At 37.3% G+C, this 12,420-nt stretch overlaps 1 protein-coding gene across 6 annotated transcripts in view; it reads right to left on the bottom strand.

The window, feature by feature from the left end:
• LOC145247539 (uncharacterized) overlaps positions 1–12,420 on the bottom strand; it is a 122,671-nt gene that overhangs the window by 66,788 nt on the left and 43,463 nt on the right. For 2 of the 6 annotated variants that reach the window (XM_080109371.1, XM_080109373.1), the window contains exon 2: positions 912–982. The exons of the other annotated variants lie outside the window; for them this stretch is intronic. The gene's annotated coding sequence lies outside the window, so the exon portion shown is untranslated. The remainder of the gene's footprint in view (positions 1–911; positions 983–12,420) is intronic. 6 annotated transcript variants of the gene reach the window in all.

Below are 12,420 nucleotides of genomic sequence, written 5' to 3'. Positions count from 1 at the left end.
AAAAGAAAAGGGGGGGACAGTCTACAGAAGAAAAAAGGGGGGGACAGTCTACAGAAGAAAAAAGGGGGGGACAGTCTACAGAAGAAAAAAGGGGGGGACAGTCTACAGAAGAAAAAAGGGGGGGACAGTCTACAGAAGAAAAAAGGGGGGGACAGTCTACAGAAGAAAAAAGGGGGGGACAGTCTACAGAAGAAAAAAGGGGGGGGGGACAGTCTACAGAAGAAAAAAGGGGGGGACAGTCTACAGAAGAAAAAAGGGGGGGACAGTCTACAGAAGAAAAAAGGGGGGGACAGTCTACAGAAGAAAAAAAAAGGGGGGGACAGTCTACAGAAGAAAAAAAAGGGGGGGGGGGGCAGTCTACAGAAGAAAAAAGGGGGGGACAGTCTACAGAAGAAAAAAAGGGGGGGACAGTCTACAGAAGAAAAAAAGGGGGGGGGACAGTCTACAGAAGAAAAAAAGGGGGGGGACAGTCTACAGAAGAAAAAAAGGGGGGGGACAGTCTACAGAAGAAAAAAAGGGGGGGGGCAGTCTACAGAAGAAAAAAGGGGGGGGGACAGTCTACAGAAGAAAAAAAGGGGGGGGACAGTCTACAGAAGAAAAAAAGGGGGGGACAGTCTACAGAAGAAAAAAAAGAGGGGGGGGCAGTCTACAGAAGAAAAGGGGGGGGGGCAGTCTACAGAAGAAAAAAAGGGGGGGACAGTCTACAGAAGAAAAAAAGGGGGGGACAGTCTACAGAAGAAAAAAAGGGGGGGACAGTCTACAGAAGAAAAGGGGGGGGACAGTCTACAGAAGAAAAAAGGGGGGACAGTCTACAGAAAGAAAAAGACATTTAGCTGGTGCGGAGAATTCATGCAATTATGGATGATTTCTGCAATTGTTAAAAAAATGTGTTTCTCATTTGTTTGACTTACTGTTGTGTTGACAACGAGCCAAATACAGCACACAATTTGCGGTGCTTTGCTGCCAAAGAGCCAGTCAAAAACTGCACAGAAATGGAGAAGCAGAATTTCAGAATGCGTGTGTATGCAAGCATTCAAGAAAGAAAAAGAAAAAAGCGTGAAAAAGAGAATTTTTTTGTAAGAAGTTAAAAAACTGATTGCGAAAACTATTTACGCTGAGACAAAGATGCAATTAATTTCATCCGATTCAGTTTCTCATCAGGTAAAAGAATAGATTTTTAGCCCAACTAGATATATTTGACAGACAGGACACAGATGTGCCCTCATTTCAGCAGATCATATTGAAATGGGAAGAAGGCAAAAGTATATTGAAGATAAGGTTATTAAAAAATAAAAAAAGCTATTGTAACACTCATTCCCCTCCATATGAGAAGACACCCACGCTTCGCCGACTGCTTCACATGGTCATACAGTACTTTGATAATTGAGTTGTAGTTCTTACGTGAAGTGGGTTTCATTTCCAACAATCTATTACGAATGGAAACTTGGTAACTGAAGCCAAAACTACTATCAATGTACTATTAGACTATCTCTAAATGCTCAATTCAGAGGAGAATAGTGTAGTATCTGTTCTGTTGTTGTGGGGTCATCCTCCCAGGCATCATCTGTTCTCTAGATGAGCAGATGAGGTAATGTTCAAAATGATTACAATTGGCTGTTCATTATATATATACTGACAAAATACGTAAAGAAAATGTTTTTTTTTTGGCATTATCGTAGTGAAATTTGAAATATTGAATCTCAAGTGAAACCAATGGTATCTACTGAATTATCATGTCACAGTACTGAACATATCCAAAAATTATGACAGACAATAAGGTAGAAAATTAAGTTTTTGAAGACAATTAGTGAAAATTAAGTTTTGCTAAATTGGCCAAAGATTTTAAGTTTTCAGAAAATACTTATCTCCCTTTTGTTACGACCCCCCCCCCTCTACAAAACTCAAGGTTTTTTTGCTATTTGTCTTTGAAAACTATTTTTAGTAATATTCTACCTTTACGCTTGCTGTAATTTTTTTTTATATGTTCATTACTGTGACATAAGTCATCAGACACTATTGGTTTCACTAAAAATTCAATATTTCAATTTGAAAAGAAAAAAAAAGAAAAAAACGTTGAGGGTTAGGGATCTATTAGTAGCTGTCTGTATTCACCTAGTGTTACCTGGATAGCCACACATGCAGATTAGAGAGAGATATTTTTTTTTCATCATTTACGTTTACTTTTTTCCATTCTTACTTAATTTTAGCTTTTTCAGTAAATATTCGATTAATAAAAAATTTATCAAAGTTGTGAACAAGCAGGAAAAATAAGATCTCTTCAAATAATTTTAATATATAAACTTAATCAAATTTATGAAAAAAAAAAAAAAAAGGCTCAATAAAAAATTTTTTCAAAATGAAATTTTTTTTTTTCAAAATGAAATTTTTTTTTTTCAAAATGAAATTTTTTTTTTTCAAAATGAAATTTTTTTTTTTTCAAAATGAAATTTTTTTTTTTTCAAAATGAAATTTTTTTTTTTTCAAAATGAAATTTTTTTTTTTTTCAAAATGAAATTTTTTTTTTTTCAAAATGAAATTTTTTTTTTTCAAAATGAAATTTTTTTTTTTTCAAAATGAAATTTTTTTTTTTTCAAAATGAAATTTTTTTTTTTTTCAAAATGAAATTTTTTTTTTTTTTCAAAATGAAATTTTTTTTTTTTTCAAAATGAAATATGTTTCTTTTTTTTTTAAAGAAAAAGATTATATGGTATTCATCTGGGTGGACATTCAGCTTATATCTAACAAAGTTTCTAAAGAAGCTCAAATTCACATGCAGTCTCAAGCCATGTGTACAGCTGTTAGGATATACGACATACAAGGTCTAATATTCCTAAATAGTCATCCATCTGGTGCTGACCAGGTTCAAAGTCGGTGATCTAATGAGAACCGATATGTCTACATGATTAGAAATGTACATTTTTCTATTACGTGTATATAGTCGAAGCCATATAAATAAAGCGCATTTTCGGTTTAAAAAGCTCTTTAAAAAAAAAAAAATAAATAAATAAAAAAATAGCTTAACACGTAACAAATTAATTTTTTTTAAGAGTTTGATGTTCAAAGTTTTTCATAAAATATAATCATAGATGAAAATACATGCACAATCGATTGGGTTTTATTAATGCTATTTTCTAATTGAAAGAACATTTGCTAAAAGAGTAAAGACTTGTCTAACTAGACTTGCTTGTAGGATTGTATTGCTGTGGTTTCCTAGATGAAACTAGTTTTTATAGAAGTGCTCAATAACAAGTAGAACTATTGTATAAATTTGTTGATACAAACATTAGCTACACGTGTGCATACATGTTTCAGCTGCAATCTCTTTCGAAATCCAACTTCCTCAAGATATATATATATATATATATATATATATATATATACACACACACACACACACACACAAAGAAAAAAAAAAGTCATTCCTTGTTGAAACAAAAGTTTTCTCTACAGCCATCATGAATTATTTGACGTCATCCAAGGCAAAACTAATATTTTAAGAGAGAACTGACATAAGAGGAAAAAAGGCAAGACAAGATGGAAAGAAGGCAGGGGAAAAAAAAAAAAAAAAAAAAAACAGGTGTATATATATATATATATATATATATATATATATATATATATATATATATATATACATACACACACATACACACCAAGAAAAAAAGTCATTCTTGTTGAAACTAATATTTTAAGAGAGAACTGACATAAGAGGGGAAAAAAGGCAAGACAAGATGGAAAGAGGGCAAAAAAAAAAAAAAGAAAAAAAAAAAAACAACAGACAAGAGAAATAAAAGTGAAAGAAATAAAATCTAGCCAAATGGTGACAGAAAATAAGAGGAGGTAAGGCCCTAGCACTATGGCAGAAATTATCTTTTGTTCTAGAAAACAAAGTCACATTCATGAGGCGGGAGGATTTAACAATTTTAGAAGCAAATATTTTTTATATCTGGGGGAAAAAAAAATCCACTAAAAAGAGAAGTAGCATTTATGCCATGCATGGAGATTGCCAAGAACCAAGTTTTTGCAGCAACTGCTTTTAAAGCTCATCCAAGAAGCAACACTTTAAACAATTTTGTTACGAGTTTAAATATTTTTATAACTACAAGATCAGAGATTTAAAAATTTAGTGTCCTCACCATATTCATTAGATCGAAATGAAGTCTTACATACGAGCAGGCATTGAACGGCTTTAAGAAATTAACTCGAGAACTATCTCTAGAAAATTTTTCTTTATCCTACTTTCAAGTCCGCTTACCAGATTTCCTTGGTCTTCCCCCAGGTGAACTGACCCTGCACCCAATCCAAAGCTTTCTTTCAACATGGTCAGACAATCAAATTTCCAAATGCTGCACACATCTCCCTATATCATCCAGATTTTAATTTTCAGAAGTCGTTAGAAGCAAGCATTACACACCCATCATATTTCTTGCCATGCAACACATGTCCTCAACAATCATTGATCAGGTTTCATTTCTATAAATCACAATGTATGCAAATGCCTAACAGTCTTTCCTCAATCGACAACGGTAACTCTCTGCTAATTAGTAATGGCAAAAGTTTCCTGAACTTTTGCCATTACTAACCAGCAGAGAGTTACTAACTAAACTTTTCCAATTTATGTAAAGACAATTTTAATATTTCAAAACGTGCATCAAATTCAACTGATATGATTTTTGTAGAGTTAATCCTCTTGGGTAAGGAATTGTATTTCAACGTTTTGATCTATATTAAAAATTAAAAAAATCCATAATATTGAAATATATTTACTATTAACACAGACAAGATTTTATGATCTATATAAATTAACTAATACTAATACAAAAAAGAATTACTGTGTTCATTTAATTGGATATGAAAATGTTAACTATCGAAAGGTTAAAAATTTTACTTATGTTTAATAGCTTTATCTTAAGTATGGCGTAGTTTGCTTGAAGCATTGTTAAACACATAAAAGGTGTTTTTGAAGGCTTACAATGCAGGAATGTATAGTCATTGTAAGCAGATAAATAATTGAATAATTTTTTTTTAATTTACCTGAATTTTTTCCCCCTCCCCCACCGTGGATGGTATTTATTCCATAGGTCCTTTCGAGTGGATAACTCCTCGCCAGTGGAGAAACATCCATTTTCTAGGCCGTCAATTGTCATTAACTTCTCCACTGACGAGGAGTTATACACTCGAAAGGACCTATGGAATAAATACCATCCACAGTTTGGAGAAAAAAAAAAAAAAATGTAATTATCTGCTTATAATGACTACATTCCTGCATTGTAAGCCTTCAAAAATCTTACATTTATTTTTTGACAATTAACGTTAATATTAAGTCCCGATGTATGGCTAAAACACGCGTAGAAAACACCAAAATGCTAAAAGTTAAAAATTAAAATTAAAAAGGTTAGAAATAAAAAGCACTGGCAAACAAAATTCGCAACGATATAGAACTTTCTTTGCTAACAATGGAATGATTACTACAGCACTGACAAATATCTCTACAATTTTTATCATTGTTTTAGCTGGGAATGGGGCATTCTACTGGATGCCAGACATTCAGCCGCTACCAGCTAAGATCATTTTAAAATTCTAATTGTTCCTTTAAATACAATTTTTTGTATCTCTTGAACTTATTACATGCCAAATAAAAGTTGTCAAATGTAATTCTAGAGGAAGGATTTTTTATATACTTTTAGAACATATTGCTCATTGGTATAAGTAATTTTTGTTCAACATCACTGCTTTCTAGCATCTATTTGGTAAGAAAAATAAAGTTTTTAATTTAAAAGAAAAAGATTAATATAACTGTGGTTAAGACAACATGAAACAATCACCGTATGACGGAACAGTCTTTCCAACCTCCAGTCGAAGTAAAAGGCCAAAGTAGAGTGTTGCAAGTCACGCAGTCATTTATGCAACAGAATGCTCAGTCACCAGAACCCCCTTTTAAGAGATAGCGGGGTGGTCGCCACCAAGGGCTTACTAGTAACACCATTTTCAGCGTGTGGTGGTGGTATCACTGTATGAAGTTGCAGTCAAATTTACAGACTCAGGGCATAGTAAAACACCGAACAATTTTATTGTTTAGGAGTCCTCACTTAAGGCCCAAAAGCCACTCGAGGATAAGGGCTAATAAATTTAAGGTGGTAGTGTATTAACGATTAGCATTTTACATTCATTAACTCATCGTAGAGTGGGCTTCGGGATTTGATAAGTGATTAACTCCCAAGGAAAAAAAAAAAAAAGTTTCACACACCCACAAGCAACTACATTATAAGTGGATGACAAAGAAAAAAAAAATAGAAAAGGAAGTGGGCAGTGATGTACATAAAAAACTAACCACTAAAATTAAGAGCTTTGTCTAATTTTTCTGCGAGTGTCGAAATAAATCCATAAAATACTGTCCTGGTGCTACACTTGGTCTATTCTGTCAATGAAAAATCCTTCTAGACTTAGGAAATTTTTTATCTCATATAAAACGAACTGAGTGAGAGCGAAAAAGTTCTTGATGGATTCGAAAAGAGTTGGACCGATTTTTATGAAATTTCACACGAAGGTGCTTTATGTACTTGGCAGTGTTCGTAGATGGGTTTTGTATCCGAAGGTTTTCGATAAGTATCGATAATCGACAATCAAAATTCAATGAAAGGAACAGGCGATTTTGATGAAAGTGAACACCTTACACAGCCCAACATCACAAGTGCATTTAAGAGGTTTTATCACCACACAAGCTGAAAGGCCCAACATAAAAATCAACAGCAGGTTTTCTGATATGACAGGAGCAAATTCAAAATGAATGTTTGTTTAGAGCACAATTGAAGCATATTTGACATTTGCATTTTGAACATTTAAGCCATTATATATAAAAAAATTTTTATAAAAAACTAGATTCTCTACAGTGCAATGTAGACTAATGTATTTTAGACTAAGTCACTGCAGTGAGGTATGTGAAGCTTTCTTTACGCGCACTGTGACGGGTCCCCAACTAGGGCAATCAATCAATTTGATTGAAAAATGGGCGATTTCACCAATTTCGATGACAAAAATATGGGAGTGTGAAACATTTGTTGATCATTCAATCCCGGGCAACATCAGTTCCTCTGCTAGTTTTTGTTTAACCCAGAGTGAACCGAAGGGGGCTAACTTCGCTCTTGTGGGGGAGGCAAATAGGAAAATTATTCCTAGTAAATTCCATACGGCCATTAACTAAAATTAATGGTCGTAAGGAATTTACTAGGAAAAAAAAAAAAGGGGGGGGGGCAAAGAAAGAAAAAAAACTTGAATAAATGACATTTCTTTGACTACAAGTGTCATCAAGTAATTGCTTCCCCTTGGACATCTTTTTGTTGCTCCTTTCCCCTCCTGACTTTACCCAATTTCACTGTTCTAATGCAAATTGTACCTTACTGGTATTTATTTGGCTCCCCACGAGGGAATAGACAAGTTTTTAGTACCGGTAAAATCCAGCTTAAAAAAAAGCACTAGAGCTTGGGCAAATTTTACCCCCCCCCCCATCTAAATGCATTTCTCCTAAATGACCAAAGGCAGAACAGATGAAGCATAATATCAGAACAGATACTACACTTTGGATTATTTGCTTGCTATAAAAGAAGTTACAATTAAAAAAATTATGCACAAGGCCATCAAGTGTGGGAATAAAGGGCCATCCTCTGTCTATGCTACTCTCAGCTAGAATTGCTGCTTTCACCAAAAATACCACATTTATTGGGGGAGGGGGAGAAAGGTATATCCTGCTTTACTTTGATTCAAAATCCAACTGCTTACACCGGTATCAACGATTCCCACTTCGGAATAACTACCGGGCAAAGGCAGACAAGTTTTATCTTTTTGGCATCTTACCCTGACTCGCTTTAATAAACCTTTTCCTTGTTAAGTTTTATGAAATTGTTTGTTTATTCAGTAGCTTGTGTCAAATTATTTTATTAGAGAGTGCCCGAAGTTACTAAAAGTTTTTTTCCCCCCTCTTCTTGGGGAAAACGACGCCAGAACCCACACACATTCGAACAGGAGACAAGTAATTCAAGGGACAGTTAATTCCGTGAAACAAAAGAACTTTTACTAAAAAAAAAAAAAAATTTTTTTTAAACTTGCTTTTACGTATCGGTCAAAACGTAAGTACCCGTTTAAAGAATTCATTTACCACCAGGTTATATATATATATATATATATATATATATATATATATATATATATATACACAAAAAAAAAAACCTCACATTGTCCATTTTTTTTTTTTTTTTTTTAAAACCACTGCTCTTTTGAAACATTCTTCTAGTTTATTTTCTTGTAAATTTTTTTTTTTTTCTTCTCTTTTTAGTCCATTAAATATTTTCCGTATTTTTGCCTCTGTCTAAATATTTTCTCTTTTCCTCACGTGATCCTTCAATAATGTCCTAGTATCCGGATAGCTTATTTTAATTTCTTTTGGGGGGATATTTTCCTCTTAAAATGACAAGATTGCCTGCCTTTGCCGGTGACGTTCGAGTTTGGTTTGCCAAACTCGAATCATAATTACATATTTTATTTAGTGCTTTCTCCATGTCTTTGACTCCTGTTGTCAAGGATTTAATAACTGACACCCCTCTTAACGCTACATATGACAGCATAAAGCGGGAGGTACTGCTCCGGACGTCAGTCTCGGCAGAAAAACGTTTTGAAACGTTGGTCCATGACGAACATTTAGGGGACCGCAGGCCAACAGAGTTACTCCGCAGAATGAGGGAGCTGGCAGAAGATGTCCCCCCTGACAGTACCCTAATTAAGCAGCTTTTCTTTTCAAGGCTGCCGACGCAAGTAAAGGCAACACTAGCGCCTATAATAGAGAAGCATTCCGTCGACTTAGTAGCAGCGTCGGCGGATAAAGTAACTGATTTTGTGAAAGGGCCTACCACCGCGGCGATCCCTCAGCAACAGGCTGAAGTACCCGCGGGCCCTGCGGAGGATAGAAATTTAACACAACAAACAACATCGGTGGCTATACTTACAGCCATCGAACGCCTCACCAGAGAGGTAAATAAGCTGAACATGAGCAGGTCACATTCGCCCCGACGCCACTTCAAAAGCCGTTCACCTTTTTACCATAGTCGTTATGGCGCTGAAGTGTAACCCCTCCAGTGCAGCTCAGCTCAGGTGCATAGGCTCGTGATTGGAATGCACCCGTAGCCGATACCTGTGGCGTTACCCATGGTTTCGTCTAGTGGTAGAATTCGTCTTCACCGTCGTCGGTTGCTCTCCGGTTCTGCTTTCAAATCAGCTTCCAACCGTCACCTGGGCTATCGGAGAAATATATTGCATTCACAACGGCGTTCCAATCAAAGAAAAGAAAGTCAAAACTTAATTGGTTTTTCTTAACATAGAATTGATTATTGTCTTTGACTTTACAAATAATAGTTACACACTGGCCTAGTCATGCAACTTAGGGGGCTGGCAGTTTTGTTTCTTTTACCAAGTTCTCCGTTCTTCATCTACCGTCAGTCCACGGAAAGGGATCAGCGAAAAGAGACCCCAATTAGCCAAGTGTCTTGTTTTTATCAAATCAATCGTTCCTCCTTCCACCTTTTTGGAGTTATTCTTTCTTTCTTTCCTTTCCTCTCTTCTTTTATCCTATTAATTTGTACTCCCTTTCCTTTCTTTTGAATTTCCTCCCTCTCTCTGTTTCCCTAATTTCTACTCCTCCTTTCGGCTTTATCTATCCCCATTTTTTAACCCTTATTGCACCGAGGTGTTCACTTATGTAATTAGGAGCTATTAGTCACCTCCAGGTCGAACAATGCCTGGCGGCGACCCCTCACCCAATTCCCACCCCAAGCTGTCAGCTTAAGAATCTCTGGATTTCTTCATATCGCTCAACAGAGGGTCTAAAAACAACCTTTTCGTTGTTAACGGATATACAATAGCAATAAGATAAGAACAATTTTTTTTTTTTTCCTGACAAAATCCCATAGACATTTCTGTTTAAAACAACATCAAACCATCATCATCATTAGAATTCAGCCGTGCGAATTCCTCTGAATTCGTGTCGACTAGCAAGGTCACTCGGCATCGCTCGGTCCGCATCATGTCACAGAGACACGAAAATGCACTGTTCTTTTCCTAACCAGGGAAACTAGACAGTGGGAAGACGAGCATGGCAAGCTTTCCACAAAATTTCGTTATGGACTCTCGATCACAAAAATGTTGTTTGGTTGATACGGGTGCAGCTTGTAGTATCTGGCCACTGAAATTCATTAAAGAGAAGCCACCAGTGTCGTTTATCACACTGCAAGCGGTAAATCATTCTCCCATTCCCATGTATGGTCAAATTTCACGTTCTCCGGACTTGGAATAGACTTCACATGGGTTTTTACCGCAGCGGATTTACCTTACCCCATCCTCGGCGCGGACTTCCTGCATCATTTTAATTTAATGGTAGACATGCACAGACGCCGGCTAATAGACGCTAGTACGGAACTTTCCATCCCTGGCATAATGCCAAATGTCCCATCTATCAGCCCAGTATTTTCATTGCCGTATTTTCAAATGATCCTTACGAGTTGCTACACTCCTACTCAGAATTAACAAACCTAAAAACGCCACATCGAGACCACAGGTGCTCCTGTGTTCTTATGCCCTCGTCGCCTCCCTGCTGATAAACTTAAACAGCGAAGGTTGAATTCAATCATATGCTACAGTTGGGAATATGCCCCTCGTCCAATCCATGGGCTTCCCCTTTGCATATGGTCCCAAAACGGGACGGAGATTGGCGTCTGACTGGGGACTACCGACGACTCAATGCCATGACAGTACCTGATCGTTACCCAATCCCACATATACAGGATTTTGCTTCCTCGTTGCATGGTTGTAAGTCTTTTCCAAACTATTTGGTCAAGGCTTACCATCAAATGCCAGTAAATCCGGTCGACATACCAAAGACAGCTGTAACAACTCCACTCTGAGCGTTTGAATTTAACTATGCCTTTCGGTTTTTGTAATGCCGCTAGTACTTTTCAGCGCTTCATGGACGAAGTAGTGCGTGATTTGGACTTTGTCTATAACTATATAGACGACATTCTTGTGGCAAGTGCCTCACCTGAGGAACACGCCACTCACATCCGCCTAATGTTCGAACGATTTCAGCAATACCAGGTGAGGATTAACCCTGGTAAATACGTTTTCGGTGCTTCGCCACTAGTTTTTCTGGGCCACATTATATTACCAGAAAAGGTGAAGGCTCTGAAAGACCTTCAACCACCTACTTCACTAACTAAGGCACTTCCTCGGTCTGTTGAACTACTACAGACGCTTTATCCCACACGGTGCGAATCTTCTAGCTCCTCTTTCCGACCTGTTACGTAACAGGAAGAAAAATAAGCAAATCTCACTTAATGAGGTCCAGCTCAAAGCTTTCAATGAAGTGAAAACAAAACTAGCAACAACATCTCTACTTGCACATCCTGTACCGATGCCCAATTTTCTCTGGTCGTTGACGCATCGGGCACAGCTGTAGGTGCAGTGTTGCAACAGCAGCACCAACAACAGTTACAACCTCTCACATACTTTTCAAGACAGCTGAAACCGGCAGAACAACGTTACAGCACATTTGGCCGTGAACTCCTGGCAATGTACCTCGCACTGAAACATTTCCAACATTCACTCGAGGGTCGTCAATTTGATCTACACTGATCACCGTCCGCTAACATATGCACTGCGTTCTAAGCCGGACAAATATTCTCCCCGCGAAACACGTCACTTGCATTTTGTTTCGCAATTCACCAGCGATATCCGACATCTCAGGTGAGCAGAATGCTGCGGCAGACACTTTCTCCCGCCTTCACATTAATTCTGTCCACACCATCGGATATCGACTTGCAGCAGATGGCCTTAGTTCAGCCAAGTCTGGACACGTTGGATCTGTGGTCACCTGAATTTGCAACTTGCAAATTCGCGTATCTGCCCGTGCCTACCTCAGACACACAGATCATCTGTGACACTTCAACGGATTCATCTTGACCATTTGTTCCAAAGACTCATTGTACAGTTGTTTTTGACACCCTACACAATTTGGCACACTCCAGATGCAGAGCCACAGTGAAGCTGATTACAGCTAGATTTTTCTGGCCAAATATGAGGCATGATATCACTACCTGAACACGTTCCTGTGTATCCTGACAAAAGTCAAAGGTGCACAAGCATATCCGTGCACCCCTTGGACCATTCACCACTCCAGACACTCAGTTTAGCCATGTGCACATCAACCTGGTTGGAACTTGGCCGGTCAGTTAGGGATTTACTTATCTCCTGACCTGTATAGACCGTTTCACATCATGGCCTAAAGCCATTCCCCTCAGACATTTTGCAGAGTCAGTAGCGCTAGATATCGCGTTACCGAGTTCTCACCACCATCACCACTGATCGTGGCGTACAGTTTGA

The sequence above is a fragment of the Euprymna scolopes genome, chromosome 25 (assembly GCF_053919585.1).
Source record: "Euprymna scolopes isolate OS-2025 chromosome 25, ASM5391958v1, whole genome shotgun sequence".
Lineage (NCBI taxonomy): Eukaryota > Metazoa > Mollusca > Cephalopoda > Sepiida > Sepiolidae > Euprymna > Euprymna scolopes.
Note: the sequence above shows the minus strand (reverse complement) of the source record. Positions and strands in the feature narration are given on the sequence as shown.